Source organism: Chiloscyllium plagiosum, unplaced genomic scaffold, assembly GCF_037043375.1.
Source record: "Chiloscyllium plagiosum isolate Xiang-an unplaced genomic scaffold, Cpla_swu_hap1 HiC_scaffold_2, whole genome shotgun sequence".
In the NCBI taxonomy this organism is placed as follows: Eukaryota; Metazoa; Chordata; class Chondrichthyes; order Orectolobiformes; family Hemiscylliidae; genus Chiloscyllium; species Chiloscyllium plagiosum.
Window position 1 is genome coordinate 36,911,378 of NW_028270140.1, and position 17,179 is coordinate 36,928,556.

General features: G+C 43.3%; 1 protein-coding gene and 1 long non-coding RNA gene across 11 annotated transcripts in view; one reads left to right on the forward strand and one right to left on the reverse strand.

Moving 5' to 3' along the window:
• Nucleotides 1–17,179, reverse strand: part of LOC122562673 (PALM2-AKAP2 fusion protein) — a 378,231-nt gene that overhangs the window by 62,036 nt on the left and 299,016 nt on the right. Inside the window, exon 1 of one of the 10 annotated variants that reach the window (XM_043715686.2) lies at nt 9,963–10,156. The exons of 8 other annotated variants lie outside the window; for them this stretch is intronic. The gene's annotated coding sequence lies outside the window, so the exon portion shown is untranslated. Of the gene's footprint in view, nt 1–9,942; nt 10,157–17,179 lie in introns of those variants that run through there. One more of the 10 variants, XM_043715694.2, reaches the window with a different exon arrangement.
• The window catches only part of LOC148151859 (uncharacterized), a 48,193-nt gene that overhangs the window by 11,334 nt on the left and 19,680 nt on the right, over nt 1–17,179 (forward strand). The gene's annotated exons all lie outside the window — the stretch shown is intronic.

Sequence of the window (17,179 nt, forward strand, 5' to 3'; positions counted from 1 at the left end):
TTATCTGAATTGCGGATTATCCGAACAAAATCCCAAGATCCTGATGCTTGGCTAAACTGTATTAGCCGGCCTTCGATTATCTGAACTTTCGACTATCCAAACAAAATACTCCCTGCCTGTGTCGTTCGGATAATTGAGGTTCCTCTGTGTTTGCTGGATAATCTTGAACTTGTGAAGAATTACGCTGACAAGCAATTTAAGGTTGTCAGTCAGGCTTGCAATGTGGGACACTCGTATAAATAGAATTGACACATTTTATAGAGATTTTCATAGACAGGAAAGTACACATACTGCATCTATTTCAACTCAATAAAATAGGTAACAGCCAATCACTGGTTCATTTGTCAGGATGCCTTGAAAAAATTCAGACTCAAAACTATCTAACTTAAAATTGAAACAAAGCCTGACAGTTCACTGTCAATCAGTAAGAATAGATGCATTCTCCATAGCAACACATCTACCAATAAGCATACTCCACACATGCAGTGTAAATATTCCTGAATTGGTATTCTTCCGAATTATCCTAATGAATGCAAGGCCAAGAAAATGTGTATTTTTTTCAACAATATCCAAGTTCTATACTACCAAGCAACCATTAGTGTATTTATCTTGAAAACATAAGCAAGTTCTCCTCCAAGTTATATAACATCTAACTTAAGACATGTATCAACATTCCCTCATCATAGTTTGTGTCAAAATCCTGAATTTCCTTTTTGACAGCATTGTCGGAGCACCTTCATCACATGAATGCAACAGTTCAAGATGAACTTGGAACATTCTAATGAAGAGTCACTGGACCTGCAATGTTGACTCAGCTTTCTCTTCACAGATGCTGCCTGACTTGCTGAGGTTCTCCAGTAATCTCAGGCTGGGTCCCAGAAACAGTTGGTTTCGCAACATGGTTTGTATTTTCAGACCATGCCATTGTGCTTTTTATATATAGCAGCTAAAATGGATCCTGTCAAGTACTGATCGAATTTACAGGTGGTCAGTTATGACTACATCATTACTGCTTCTACCTCTGTCAAAAGATTGCAAGTGTAATCTTCATCATGTGACCTGAGTAACTGGAGTTTAACAATTTATTGTATCCAGTGTTGTTTTTCCTTTAAGACTTCTTGAAATTTTCTTCAGGGTTACTTGCTAACTTTTGAGACCATTTTTTTATGCTCTTTTTCATTCTCATGAACTCATTTATTAGGTGACAGTCACATAATGGCAGTTTCTTGTGTATTTTTGTTGACATTGATTCACAGAGAAGCAGATTGAGAAGAATTCATCAATATTTTGAATTATTATTAACCCTTCATTACACTTGAAAATATAACACACATGAATTTCCTAGATATGGACATTATTCAAATTGGCACAGGACAACATGCATAAGTTAACAACAAAATATTATTGCAAAATAACTACCACACACTTTCATGCACAAATGTCAGCTTCTTAAACATGCCTTCTATAGACTGGTGAGGTCACTGTGTTATTGTCACATATGCACCCAACTGGAAAATTTTAACCAGGCAGTTACAACAATTTATACTGTTTTCAGATTTAACAAGTGGTGCAGTATTGCTGAAAGAAAGACGTGTTTTGCCAAAGCTATTTTGATTTTCATTCGTCAGAACAATTTGCAAGGTTCCTTTACAGCGAAACTCAGGTTCTGTATAACTAAACATCTAATTGACACAATGTTCATCACAATACATCCACAACATTTCACTTTTCAATTATAGTAGCTCTGTACATCCCTGGCCCTGACAGGTGGCCTTCCTGGTTGAAAGACTTGATGCCCTGGCAGATGGCTGTTGCTAACAGCAACTCCGACACTTGGCTAATGGCCCCCAGTGAATTGCTCACCACAGGCACTCACCTTCCCATTTGCATGCTGCTTGTCCAATCACAAGCTGTTTGCTGTAGACAGACTCACTAATGGACTGACCAGCAGCAGAAACAGGAGAGAAGCAGCCTGTGATTGTAGGAAGAGCTCCTCACTGATTTTGCCTCTCCCACATTTTTCTCTGAAGGGGCACGACCCTGATTAATTGTCCACTGGTATTTTGGGGGCTTTCAGGACAAATTTGCCCAATATATCCAATGTATTTTGAGTGCTACTGCACACAGTGGGAAGTGCAGGGATATTAAACAAAGATCCTGAATGACCCTCAAGAGGAACCAAAAGATTCCACTCTTAAAAGAAAATTTGACCGTCTTCCTGCCAATATTGATGTTTCAACCAACGGATGATCAGAAATGTGTATGTCATAGCTCTTTTAGGTAACTTGAAGCATGCAAGCTGCTGCATTTAGAGTCATACAGCACAGAAACAGACCCTTCAGTCCAACCAGTCCTTGCTGACGGTTTCCAAACTAAACTAGTCCTACCTGCCTGCGAGTGGCCCATATCCCTCCAAACCTTTCCTATTCATAAACTTATCCAAATATCTTTTAAATGTTGTAACCATATCCGCAATCCACCACTTCCTCTGGCAGTTCATTCCACACACAAGCCACTGTGTAAATCATTTGCCCCTCATGTCCTTTTTAAATCTTTTCACTTTAAAAATGTACCCTTTAGTTTTGAACTCCCCCACTCTAGGCAAATCCAATCACCCCCCTCACCCCCACCTACGTTGTGACATTTCTACATCTCACCAGCTCAACTAAGTGATCTCAACAAATTATATTGCTACAATTCCTACATGACCAGGACACAAGACAGAAGAATTTATTATTTTATTCTGACTGTTTATACCCTAACGGGGCTGCCTACTGAGCACAATGTTTGCTATGCTACAACACTGATATACCTCAAAATACTTTATTTGCTGCAATTCACTTTGGGATGCTGTTGTTGAAAGGTTGTTAAAAGCATTATGTAATTGCAAGTTTTTTTTTCCCTGGGCACCAAGAAAAGGCTGCCATATTTGGTTTGCAGAACACCAAAGGCAGGAAAAGGAAAGTAAAGCTGCTCAGGCCAGAGAATGTTTCTTGTCAAAAGCCATGTGTTGTCTTTGCTTGAAGTCATGAGGGAGTCATACTTCAATGATGGTTACTGAATTCCACTCTGAATTACTGTTCCGCTGGTACACCCAGTGAAAGAGCAGAAACTGTTGGCAGAAAATTCAAAATAGGCTCCTTTTGAAACAAGCAAAAGCACAGGAATATTTTAGTGTGAGCTTGAAATTGCTAGAGAATTGAGCCCATTTAAATTTGTGATTCAGAAAAGCTGATTTAGTGAATTCAGAGATGATCTTGCACAGCAATTTACCCATCTATTTTAAGCATCATTTGATTTTTCAAAATGCAAAGTGCAATTTAAATGCTGTTATGAATCATTACCTAGTGGGTTTTTGTTATTAATAAATTGTTCAATTTATAATAGAATAAAGTTCCCAGAAATTTATTTTGATGATTCCCTAGTGTTCTGGCCACAAATCAAAGGCAAACAGCCTCATTAACGCATTGAAATTTCCACCCTATCCCTGGGGAATGGGTTGGTTTCACCTCTCAGCCTGCCTCCATAAAACCTGGAAGCTTTCTAAAATTCTAACAACTGACTGACCTCACTCCAACCCACTCAATTAGGGAGATTAAAACTTACCCTCTGTCTTTTAAGAAAGCACCTTGATATCTCCACCCAATTGCTAACCGTTAGTGAACCACTTGAAGATTCTAAGCTGCAAGATCACACATTGAACTCCCAGTCTGGGCAAAGATCTGGCAGGGCAATGGTCGCAGGTGGCAAGGGTGGTAGTGTTGGTGGTGAATGATGAGTTGGTTTGGCCAGGCTGTATTTATTGCCTATTCTTAATGGGCCTTCAGAAAGTAGTGGCGACCCATCCTCTTGAATCATTGTTGTCCCTGTTAGAGAATTTCAAGATTCTGACCTAGTGACAGTGGAGAAATGGCAATGTCGTTCCAGGTCAGGATGGTGTTTGGTTTTGAGGGAAACGTACAGGTGATGGTGCTTCCATGCAGCTGCTTAGGTGGTAGAAGTCGCACGTTTGCAAAGTGCTGTCTAAGGAATCTTGGTGAATTATTGCAGTTCATCTTGTAGGTGTCAAACACTTGTGCCACTCTGCACTGGTGGTGAAGGGAGTGAATTTTGAAGGTGCAGCTGGGGTGTCAATCAATAGGACTGCACCATTTTCAAAGATGTTGAGATTTGAGTGCTGTTGTATCCTGTACTGAAAAATGGGAATGTGATGGCATTGGGCATGGTCCAGATGCATCTGAACTGTGATGCCTCCTCTGATGGAATTATCTTTGACATTAACTGCTCACACAGACAAGTCACGTCTGATTAATCTGGTCATATCTTGTTCAGGAAGCGACTGCCATAGTGAATAGCTGACGTTCTATCAACATTGCCTCTGGGACATCCACAGGGTGCATTATAAGCAACTGCACATATAATACTTGTGCGAGGTGATGCACTTGGGCAGGACAAACAAGGTAAGGGAATACAGAATTAGCCCCTGACGCTGGGAAGCACTGAGACTCAGAGACCTAGGTGTGCATGACCCCTGGCCCCTTAAGGTTCAGGGCAGGTGGACAGAGTGGTTAAGATTACCTTTATTAGCCTAGGCATAGAGTTTAAGAACAGGAAGGTTATGCTCGACCTGTATACAAAATTGGTTCAGCCACAGCTATTGTGTATGGAATATGGAATTTACATTGTTGGAGGGATGTGACTGCACTGGAGATGGTTAGGAGGGGGAGATTTACCAGAATGTTGCAGGCCTGGAAAGTTTTAGTTATGAAGAGCGATTGTATAGATTGGGGTTTCTTTCCTTGAAGCAGGGGAGATTGGTGGTGTCGTGGTCAGGAGGGGTGGGGGAGGGAGACATGATTGGATGTTACAATTACAGGGGCATAGGCAGTGTGAACAGAAAGGTACTTTTCCCCTTGGTGGAGGGAATCAATGAGTGGGGGCATAGAGGAAATGGGAGAACATTTTCTTTCACAGAGGTTGTGGGACTCTGGAACTCACAGCCTTTAATGGGAATAGAGGCAGAAACCCTCATAACATTTAAGAAGTATTTAGATGTGTATTTGAGATACCGAGGCATACAAGTCTATGGACTAAGAGTTGGATAATTGGATTAGAATAGTTAGAGGGATAGATTTAGGGTGAGAGGGGAAAGATTTAGAAGGGACCTAAGGGGCAACTTTTTCACCCAGAGGGTGGTGTGTGTATGGAATGAGCTGCCAGAGGACGTGGTGGAGGCTTGTACAATTACAACATTTAAAAGGCAACTGGATGCGTATATGAATAGGAAGGATTTAGAGGGATATGGACCAAGTGCTGGTAAATGGGACTACATTAATTTAGGATATCTGGTAGGTATAGAATGGTTGGACAGAGGGGTCTGTTTCCGTGTTGTACATCTCGATGACTTTATGCACTTTGAATCTGGGAAAGACATTCTCTGAATAGTGAGAAATGGACTGAAGAGGAACAAAAATAATTTGAATGCCCATGTACATAAAATCACTTAAGGTGAGCAGGTAAATGGAAAATGTTATCAAAGAGACTAATGAATTGTTGGCATTTATCACAAAAGTGTAGGAATTCAGAGGTGGCAGAGTGATGCTGTCAGGGGAATCCAGCTTTGATGACACTCCTAATATTTCAGATTTGGAGTGACGGACAATATAGAATTCAGCTTTGGACCATTCAGTAAAGGTGATCTCAGCTTGGAGGAAATCTAGTGTAAATTCGACCAAAATAATTCCAGCATTTAAAGAGTTAAAGTACAATGACATATTACTTGAACTTGGTTCATATCCACCTGAGTTGATATGGCAGAGGCTGAACAAATGGAAGTGAATAAAATGGATAGAGTATTTTGACAAGAGTAGATATGGAAATCCAAGTTACTCTAATGTGGGGGCAATCGCTGAATAAGGAGGTATAATCTTAAAAAGTACAGCTACGTCCTGGAGGAAATCAGGAGTATTTTTCCACACAATGATAGAGAAAGTTCAGATTTCCACTCTGAAAATGCAATGGAAAATTGGGAGAATCAATTGACAACTTCAATACTGAGATCAAGAAGGTATTTATTGGGCAGAGCTCCAAGGATTATGGAGCAAAGGCCGAGTAAATGAAGCTGATATACAAATCAACCATGATCTTACTTGGAGACATGATTTGGAGGTACCGGAGTTGGACTGGGGTGTACAAAGTTAAAAATCACAACACCAGGTTATAGTCCAACAGGTTTAATTGGAAGCACACTAGCTTTCGGAGCGACGCTCCTTCATCAGGTGATAGTGGAGGGCTCGATCGTAACACAGAATTTATAGCAGAAATTTACAGTGTGATGTAACTGAAATTATACATTGAAAAATTGATTGTCTGTTAAGCCTTTCATCTGTTAGAATACAGTGATAGTTTCACTTCTTTCATGTGTAAATCACAAAACCTTTTTTTATTAAAAAGTTGCATTCTCGGGTTCGCTGTTGACAATGGTGATAGCTAGACAATATGTTGAAGGTGTTGGCCCCCCCGTGTTCTCTGCCTATGCCATGATGTTTAGATTGATTCTAATCTAAAAAGGGAGATAACAGAGTTTTACATAAATTCATGCAGTTTTTGAGCAAAGTACAATGTAACTCTGCAAGTACAAATTCACCCCACAAAATATATGTGCATGTGGGTCTTTGTCTGTCTGTCTGTCTGTCTGTCTGTGTGTGTGTCTGTCTGGGGTGGGGGTTGAGAGTGTGTGTGTGGTGAGTGGAGAGTGTCTTAAGTCTGTAAAGGGGTGCATGTGTGAGTATGGGAGTGTTGTGTCTATAAGGGTGTGTGTGTGTGTGTAGGAATATCTGTGTGTGTGTGTAGTGCAATGGTGATCACCTGTAATGTGACATGAACCCAAGGTCCCGGTTGAGGCCCTCCCCATGGTACCGAACTTAGCTATCAGCCTCTGCTCGGCCACTTTTGTCGGCTGCCTGTCCCAAAGTCCACCTTGGAGGATAGTCACTCGAAGGTCCTAGGCTGAATGCCCTGGACCACTGAAGTGTTCCCCAACTGGGAGGGAACCCTCCTGTCTGTTGATTGTTGTGCGGTGCCCATTCATCCATTGTCCTAGCCTTTGCTCGGTTAGTCGAGAACCGCCAAACCTCAAACAGATCATTGTTCATAGCAAAACAACCGCCAAACCTCAAACAGATCATTGTTCGTAGCAAACTGCCCGGCTCTCAGGACAACTCCATACAACCCTGTCACGGTGGACGCTGCAAGACGTGTCAGATTGTGGACATAGATACCACTATTACACGTGGGAACACCTCCCACCTTGTACATAGTAGGTACTCATGTGACTCAGCCAACGTTGTCTATCTTATACTTTGCAGGCAAGGATGCCCGGAGGCATGGTACATTGGGGAAACCGAGCAAAGGCTAGGACAATGGATGAATGGGCACCGCACAACAATCAACAGACAGGAGGGTTCCCTCCCAGTTGGGGAACACTTCAGTGGTCCAGGGCATTCAGCCTAGGACCTTCGAGTGACTATCCTCCAAGGTGGACTTTGGGACAGGCAGCAGACAAAAGTGGCCGAGCAGAGGCTGATAGCTAAGTTTGGTACCCATGGGGAGGGCCTCAACCGGGACCTTGGGTTCATGTCACATTACAGGTGATCACCATTGCACCACACACACACACACACACACACACACACACAGATATTCCTACACACACACACACCCACACACACCCTTATAGACACAACACTCCCATACTCACACATGCACCCCTTTACAGACTTAAGACACTCTCCACTCACCACACACACACTCTCAACCCCCACCCCAGACAGACACACACACAGACAGACAGACAGACAGACAAAGACCCACATGCACATATATTTTGTGGGATGAATTTGTACTTGCAGAGTTACATTGTACTTTGCTCAAAAACTGCATGAATTTATGTAAAACTCTGTTATCTCACTTTTTAGATTAGAATCAATCTAAACATCATGGCATAGACAGAGAACACGGGGGGGCCAACACCTTCAACATATTGTCTAGCTATCACCATTGTCAACAGCTAACCCGAGAATGCAACTTTTAAAAAAAAAGGTTTTGTGATTTACACATGAAAGAAGTGAAACTACCACTGTATACTAACAGATAAATTCTGTTATGATCGAGTCTTCCACTATAACCTGATGAAGGAGCGTCGCTCTGAAAGCTAGTGTGCTTCCAATTAAACCTGTTGGACTGTAACCTGGTGTTGTGTGATTTTTATCTATGATCTAACTTGGAAGCGTACTGCCATTCCTTCAGTGACATTGTGTCAAAAATGTGTAACTCTCTAATTGAGGGTCTACCTACAGAGCATGGACTGCAGCAGTTCAAGAAGACAGCTCACTACCAACTTGTCAAGGGCAACTAGGGATGGGCAATAAATGTTGGCCCAGCCTGCAATGCCCACATCCTATGAAGGAATTAAACCAAAAAGTGAACATTAGGATTCATTCAAGGGGATGAATGGCCTTGTCCTCTGCTAATGCTTCCTCCTACTGTAGTGCAGACAGACATTTCCTCTGTAGCTATGTTCTGGGAGTCACTTTGACCAAACTAAACATTTAAAAGGGAATGTTTATTAATCATTTCACAGTTGCACAGACAAAGCCAAATTGAAGAGTAGCTCATTAAGCTGGATTTTGTTCAGAAAATACTGCCTTGTTTGTGATATATAGAATGTGATACCGCAATTAGGCAATGGCTATGCTTAAACCAGACCACGTGTGTGGTTACATGAACAGAAAGAGAAACAGAGTTAACATTGCAGGTCAATGACTGGTCAGTGAAGCTGCTTCTGTTACTCCCACTTACACCTCAACCGGAAATACCTTTTGTTTGTTTTCTTGTCCCATTACCAACCCCTTTTGGGTACCCACTCTCATCACTTTTTTTTCCAGTTTCCCCCGACCCTCCCTTTTGTGTTTTTTCCCCCCACCACCTCCCCACGTTTGAAACTTGTCACTGTCTCTCAACTTTTGCCAGCGCTGACGGAAGGGTATTAACCTGTGAAGCTCCCTCCCCTTTCTCCAGATGCTGCCAGAGGTGCTGAGTGGTTTCAGTTCAAACTCCCAGCATCCGTGTGTATTTTGCTTTTTATTTGCATCGACTTTGGCAACATAACGGCTGATTTCGGGACACTGTATAACACCAACAGGTCCGCTTGGTGAGATTTTGCAACCTGTAACTTGTATCAAATTTATTTGTGTGAAGGGACCTCCACTTCATTGACCTTAAGTGATTCATATAATGGCACAATACAGTGAGTGGGATTACTGAGCTCCTCGGATGCTGCCTGAACTGCTGTGCTCTTCCAGCACCACTAATCCAAAATCTGGTTTCCAGCATCTGCAGTCATTGTTTTTAACCTACTGAGCAGTTGAGGTCGACCAGAGAGACTTGAACGATTTCTAAGGCGGCCAGGCTGCCGCCACCTTTGGTGTTAAACAGACTGCATCTTGATAAGGCGACCCCCCGCCTGAATTAATGAACATCATTTGAAACGCCGTGTGTCGCTGGCGTGAGCTTCCTAACGCCTGAGGCAGCCTCTCTCTAAACCGTGCTCTCCCCACGTGAGGCAGATATGACCCTCCAGCCTCTCAGCAGGCAGTGTCCGCTCGCCAACCTTAAAAGAAACTCAACCAAAATACGACGCCACACTTTTCCCACTCCCGGTGTGTCAGGAGACTCGTTTTGCCTTTCAGTGCAACCCTGTTCTCAGGAAGTCCTTGCACAGGACACTGTTGAACTGTTCTCACACTTTCCCTGAGTTCTGGGCTACTATATTGGATGAAATCCTGACTTAACCAACTACACCAAACGCTTCCACCACAATGTGCCTTTAAATGAAGTTTTAAAAGAAAACAACGCGTTACTTTCACATTTTAGAGAGTTCACCTTCTTTCGAAAGTACTCACTGGCGCACGGCAGTCAGAAATTCTCAGCAGACTTCCAGTGAGCTGTGGAACAGTCCTCGAGGGCTTATAGCAGAGCTCTAATCCACAATGCTTCTTCTCTCGGTCTCTCCTCACACATTCCTTTCCTGCCTTCTGGGCTGAGTGATGTCAGCGAGCTGGGATTCTGTCTCGCAACCCAGTCCTCCCACTGGGTTCACACAAAGACTCTCTTGAGTTCTGGTGCTGCTGTTCCACATGTTATCGCAACCCCTTCAGATTGACGGCCCTGACACCACACCCCCTTGCCCCTCCCACCCTTCCTCTTGTATACAATGACTTTATGTGACCGTTATGCGGATTACGTTGACACTGATGATTTTAGCGTTACGTTAAATTAAAGCATCGTTAGTGCACTTTAGTGAACCCTGTGGGTCCCTACCGGTTAAACGCTTGTGTAGCTGTTGGTATAGAGTACTACAATGCCCTCAAGTTGCTGATGCTGTTTAGAGACAAGTGGAATACTGAAAGATGAGGATGGACTTCAAAGCTCTTCATGTCATTTATGGGACAGAGATCAACTCATTAGATTAGATTCCCTACAGTGTGGAAACAGGCCCTTCGGCCCAACAAGTCCACACTGACCCTCCGAAGAGCAACCCACCCAGTCCCATTTCCCTCTGACTAATGCACCTAACACTATGGGCAATTTAGCATGGCCAATTCACCTGACCTGCACATCTTTGGACTGTGGGAGGAAACCGGAGCACCCAGAGGAAACCCACGCAGACAAGGGGAGAATGTGCAAACTCCACATAGATAGTTGCCCAAGGCTGGAATCAAACCTGGGACCCTGGTGCTGTGAGGCAGCAGTGCTAACCGCTGAGCCACCATGCTGCCCAATTTAATTTGAACAGAATAGAATAGCAGTTTATTTAGAGTAGATTAGATCAGATCCCTACGCTGTGGAAACAGGCCCTTTGACCCAACAAGTCCACACTGCCCCTCTGAAGAGTAACCCACCCAGACCCATTTTCCTCTGAATAATGCACGCAAGACTGTAGGCAATTTAGCATGGCCAATTCACCTAACCTGCACACCTTTGGACTGTGGGAGGAAACCGGAGCACTTGGAGGAAACCCACGCAGACACGGGGAGAATGTGCAAACTCCACACAGACAAGTGCCAGAGGCTGGAATTGAACCAGGGTCCCCTGGCACTGTGAGGCGGCAGTGCTAACCACTGAGCCACCATGCCGCCCCTGAGCCACTGTATTGTCACTTGTATTTTTACAAAAAAATACAGTGAAGTTTTATAGGTTGCCTGGTTCCTAAATTAATAACAGAAGTCACAAATAATAGGGAAAATAAGTAAAAATTCATCACAGTTCAATTAACGACTCCTGGGTTTGGGGTATGCTGAAAAACTGGGCCAAAAATCGATGACTGAATGGGGAGAGGTGAGCACGCACACATCATAGAGAAGTAAATATTTTGTGGCCTTTCAGGAAACTGACCCACGGAATCTCGGAGGGAAGGGAGACAATGAGTATAACCCACATTATGAAGCAAAATCACAAAACTGTAGAGTCCAGTAAACAGCACAAATTCACACAATCTAACCTCCCTACTCTAAGACTGCTGATAAACAATGACTTCAACAGGAAATCGAGGGAAATAAACTTACAGGAGCTATAGAGATAAGAGTCAGGGAATGGATTTATCTGCAGAGAGTCATCACAAACACTGTGGGCCAAATGGAGTCACAGAGTTATAGAGACGTATAGCATGGAAACAGACCCTTCAGTACAACTTATCCATGCCAGCTATTCTAAATCAATCTACTCCCATTTGCCATATATCCATATCCCTCTAAACTCTTCCTATTTATATACTCATCCAGATGCCTTTTAAATGTTATAATTGCACCAGCCTCCACCACCTCCTCTGGTAGCTCATTCCATACATGCATGAGGTTGCCCCGAAAGCCCCTTTTAAATCTTTCCTCTCTCACCCTAAACCTATCCTTCTAGTTCCAGACTCCCCCAACTCAGGGAAAAGATCTTGTCTATTAACCCTATCCATGTCCCTCATGATTTTATAAACCTTTATAAAGTTCCCCCTCAGCCTCCAGTGTTCCAGGGAAAACAGCCCCAGCATATTCAGCCTCATCCTATAGCTCAAACCCTCCAACCCTGGCAACATCCTTGTAAATCTTTTCTAAACCTTTCAAGTTTCACAACATCCTTCCTATAGGAGGGAGACCAGAATTGCAGGCAATATTCCAAAAATGGCCTAACCAATGTCTTGTACAGCCACAACTGGCCTCCCAACTCTTATACTCTATGCTCTGACCAATAAAGGAAAGCATACTAACTGCCTTCTTCACTATCATTTCTGGCTGATACTCCACTTTCAAGGAACTATGAACCTGCACTTCAAGGTCTCTTTGTTCAACAACACTCCCTTGGACCTTACCATTAAGTGTATAAATCCTGCCCTGATCTGCTTTTCCAAAATGCAGCACCTCACATTTATCTGAATTAAATTTCATCTGCCACTCCTCAGCATATTGACCCATCTGGCCAAGATCCCATTGTACTCTGAGGTAACCTTCTTCATTGTCCACTACACCTCCAGATTCAAAATCAAACACATTACAAAAGTAAACCTTTAAAAATATTTCTCTCTAGATACTTTTTCTAGTATCTTACTCGTATCATTACTTTCACCACAGGTGGATATTCTAATGCTCTCCTGGTCACATCCTAACCCCCCCACCTGAACCGTCACCCCATACACCCTTTGTAAATTTCAGCTCATTCAAAACTTTGCTGCTTGCATCTAAACTTGCACAAAGTTGCAAAGACTCATCATCTCTGTTCACAGATATATGCTCTTTTCCAATAAAGTAATACCTCAATTTTAAAATGCTCATCCTTGTTCTTATATTGGTTTGTTGTCTCATCCTCTTCTATCTTTGGAAACTCCTGTAATATAGCAAGCCGAAAGGTTGGACAGACCGGACCAATACTCAGTGAAATTCTGAAGAATGAGAGATGATCTTGTTCAAACGTAAGATTCTGAAGGATCTTGACAGGGTAGATGCTGAGAGCATGTTTGGAAAATCTAGAAGTAAGGGGCACAGTTTAAAACTAAAGACTCTCCCATTAAGAGGGTGAGGAGGAGGTGGAATTTAGCCTCAGAGGATCATTAGTATTTAGAATTCTCAATCCTGGTGAACAAGTGGAGGCTGGGTTACTGAATATGTTCGGAACACAGGAACAGGAAGACTAGGCCCCTTGAGTCTGAGTTAGACAGATTGCGACTGAAAGAAGAAAGAGCCATTGGTTATGGAGCATAGGCAGGCAGGAATGTGGAGTCGAGGCCACCATCTGCTAAACCAGGACATTAATGAATGCTACAGCACGCTCAGTGGGCTGAATGGCCTACCCGTGCTCTGATTTCTTATGACCTAAATAGGATTTGATGAGCTCTCTGAGACAGAGTCATAAAGCATGGAAGCAAGGCCCTTTGGCCTAACTTATCTTTGTTGACCAGTTTTCCTAAATTGAACCAGTCCCATTTGCCTATGTTTGGCCCATATCTCTCTCACCTTTCCTATCCATATACCCATTCAGATGCCTTTGAAATGTAGTTGTACTAGCCTCCACCACTTCCTCTGGCAGCTCATTCCATACTCTCACCACTTTGTGTGTGAAAAGGTTACCCCTCAGTTCCCTTTTATAGCTTTCCCATGTCACCTTAAACCTATGCCCTCCAGTTTTGGACTCCTGTACCCTGGGAAAAAAGACCTTGGTTATTCACCTTATCCATGCCCCTCATGATTTTATAAGCCTCTATAAGGTCACCTACGCTCCAGGGGAAAAAAAGCTCCAGCCTATCTAGCCTTGCCTCATAACTCAAACCTTTCAGTCTCAGTAACAGCCTTGTAAATCTTTTTTGCACTCTTTTCTGTTTAATAACATCCTTCCTATAGCAGGGTGATGAGAATTGTATGCAGTATTCCAAATGTGGCCTTACCAATGTCTTAACTCTTGGGCTCAAAGCCACGACTGATGAAGGCAAGCATGCCAAACTCCTCTTAACACTGTCTACCTGTGATGCCACTTTCAAGGAACTATGCACCTGCACCCCTTGGTCTCTCTGTTCGACAACACTTCCCAGGGTCCTACCATTAACTGTGTAAGTTCTGCCCTGTTTTGTCTTAACAACTGTAACACCTTCCATTTATCTAAATTAAATTTCATCTACCATTCATCAGCCCACTGGCACAATTGATCAAGATCCTGTTGTAATCTTAGATAACCTTCTTCACAGTCCACTGTACCACCACTTTTGGTGTCACCCACAAACTTATGAATCACACTCCTATCTCCTCATCCAAATAGTTTAAATAAATGGCAAACAGTGGACCCAGCAGCAATCCTTGTGGCACACCGCTGGTCACAGGCCTCCAATCTGAACAACAAAGCCTTACCATCACTCTGTCTACTACTGTCAAATCAATTTTGTATCTAATTGGCGAGCTCTCTCTGGACCCCATGTGATATAATCTTACTAATCAGGTGAAAGTGAGGACTGCAGATGCTGGAGATTAGAGTTGAGAGTGCGGTGCTGGAAAAGCACAGCAGATCAGGCAGCATCTGAGGCGCAGGAGAATTGATGTTTCGGGCAAAAGCCTTTCATCAGGAATGGGGCTGTGAGCGGAGGGAGTGGAGAGATAAATGGGAGGGGGCTGGGGAAAGGTGGCTGAGACTGCAATAGGTGGATTGAGGTGAGGGTAATGGTGATAGGTCAGAGAGGAGGGTGGAGCGGACAGGTGGGAAGGAAGATGGACAGGTAGGACAGATCATGAGGACAGTGCTGATTTGCAAGGGGGGGGGAGAAATGAGGAAACTGATGAAATCCACATTGATGTCTTGGGGTTGGAGGGTCCTGAGATGAAAGATGAGATGTTCTTCCTCCAGGTGTCGGGTAGTTTGGGAGTGGCGATGGAGGAGGCCCAGGACCTGTATGTCCTTGGCGGAGTGGGAGAGGGAGTTAAAGTGTTTGGTCACGGGGTGGTGGGGTTGGTTGATGCAGATGTCCTGGAGATGTTCTCTGAAGTGCTCTGCGAGTAGGCGTCCTGTCTCCCCAATGCAGAAGAGATCGCTTCAGGAGCAATGGATACAGTAAATAATATGTGAAGGACGGATTGCACCTAAATTGGAAGGGGACTAATATACTGGCAGGGAAATTTGCTGGAGCTGCTCGGGAGGATTTAAACTAGTAAGGTGGGGGGGGGGGGAAGAGGTGGGACCCAGGGAGGTAGTGAGGAAAGAGGTCAATCTGAGACTGATACAGTTAGGAACAGAAGTGAGTCAAACAGACAAGGTAGGACTAATAATTTAAACTGCATTTATTTCAATGCAAGGGGCCCAACAGGTAAGGCAGATGAACTCAGGGCATGGTTAGGAACATGGGACTGGGATATCATAGCAATTACAGAAACATGGCTCAGGGATGGGCAGGACTGGCAGCTTAATGTTCCAGGATACAAATACAACAGGAAAGATAGAAAAGAAGGCAAGAGGGGAGGGGGAGTGGCGTTTTTGATAAGGGATAACATTACAGCTGTGCTGAGGGAGGATATTCCCGGAAATACATCCAGGGAAGTTATTTGGATGGAATTGAGAAATAAGAAAGGGATGATCACCTGATTGGGATTGTGTTGTAGACCCCCTAATAGTCAGAGGGAAATTGAGAAACAAATTTGTAAGGAGATTGCAGTTATCTGTAAGAATAATAGGTTAGTTTTGGTAGGGGATTTTAACTTTCCAAATATCAACTGGGACTGCCATAGTGTTAAGGGTTCAGATGGAGAGGAATTTGTTGTGTGTACAAGAAAATTTTCTGATTCAGTATGTGGATGTACCTACTAGAGAAGGTGCAAAACTTGATCTACTCTTGAGAAATAAGGCAGGGCAGATGACTGAGGTCTCAGTGGAGAAGCACTTTGGGGCCAGTGACCATAATTGTATTAGATTTAAAATAGTGATGGAAAAGGATAGACCACATCCAAAAGTTGAAGTTCTAAATTGGAGAAAAGCCAATTTTGACGGTATTTGGCAAGAACTTTCTAAAGCTGATTGGGGTCAGATGTTTGCAGGTAAAGGGACGGTTGGGAAATGGGAAGCCTTCAGAAATGAGATAACAAGAATCCAGAGAAAGTATATTCCTGTCATGGTGAAAGGGAAGGCTAGTAGGTACAGGGAATGCTGGATGACTAAAGAAATTGAGGGTTTGATTAAGAAAAAGAAGGAAGCATATGTCAGGTATAGACAGGATAGATTGAGTGAATCCTTAGAAGAGTTTAAAGGAAATAGGAGTAGACTTAAGAAGAAAATCAGGAGGGCAAAAAGGGGACATGAGATAGCTTTGGCAAATAGAATTAAGGACAATCCAAAGGGTTTTTATAATTACGTTAAGGACAAAAAGGTAACTAGGGAGACAATAGGGCCCCTCAAAGATCAGCAAGGCGGCCTTTGTGTGGAGCAACAGAAAATGGGGTAGATACTAAATGAATATTTTGCATCAGTATTTACTGTGGAAAAGGAGATGGAAGATATAGACTATAGGGAAATAGATGGTGACATCTTGCAAAATGTCCAAATTACAGAGGAGGAAGTTCTGGATGTCTTGAAAAGGGTAAAGGTGGATAAATCCCCAGGACCTGATCAGGTGTACCCTAGAACTCTGTGGGAAGCTAGAGAAGTGATTGCTGGGCCTCTTGCTGAGATATTTGTATCATCGATAGTCACAGGTGAGGTGCCAGAAGACTGGAGGTTGGCTAATGATGTGGTGCCACTGTTTAAGAAGGGTGGTAAGGACAAGCCAGGGAACTATAGACCAGTGAGCCTGACCTCGGTGGTGGGCAAGTTGTTGGAGGGAATCCTGAGGAACAGGATGTACATGTATTTGGAAAGACAAGGTCTGATTAGGGATAGTCAACATGACTTTGTGCATGGGAAATCATGTCTCACAAATTTGATTGAGTTTTTTGAAGAAGTAACAAAGAGATTGAGGAGGGTAGAGCGGTAGATGTGATCTATATGGATTTCAGTAAGGTGTTTGATAAGGTTCCCCATGGGAGACTGATGAGCAAGGTTAGACCTCATGGAATACAGGGAGAACTAGCCATTTGGATACAGAACTGGCTCAAAGGTAGAAGACAGAGGG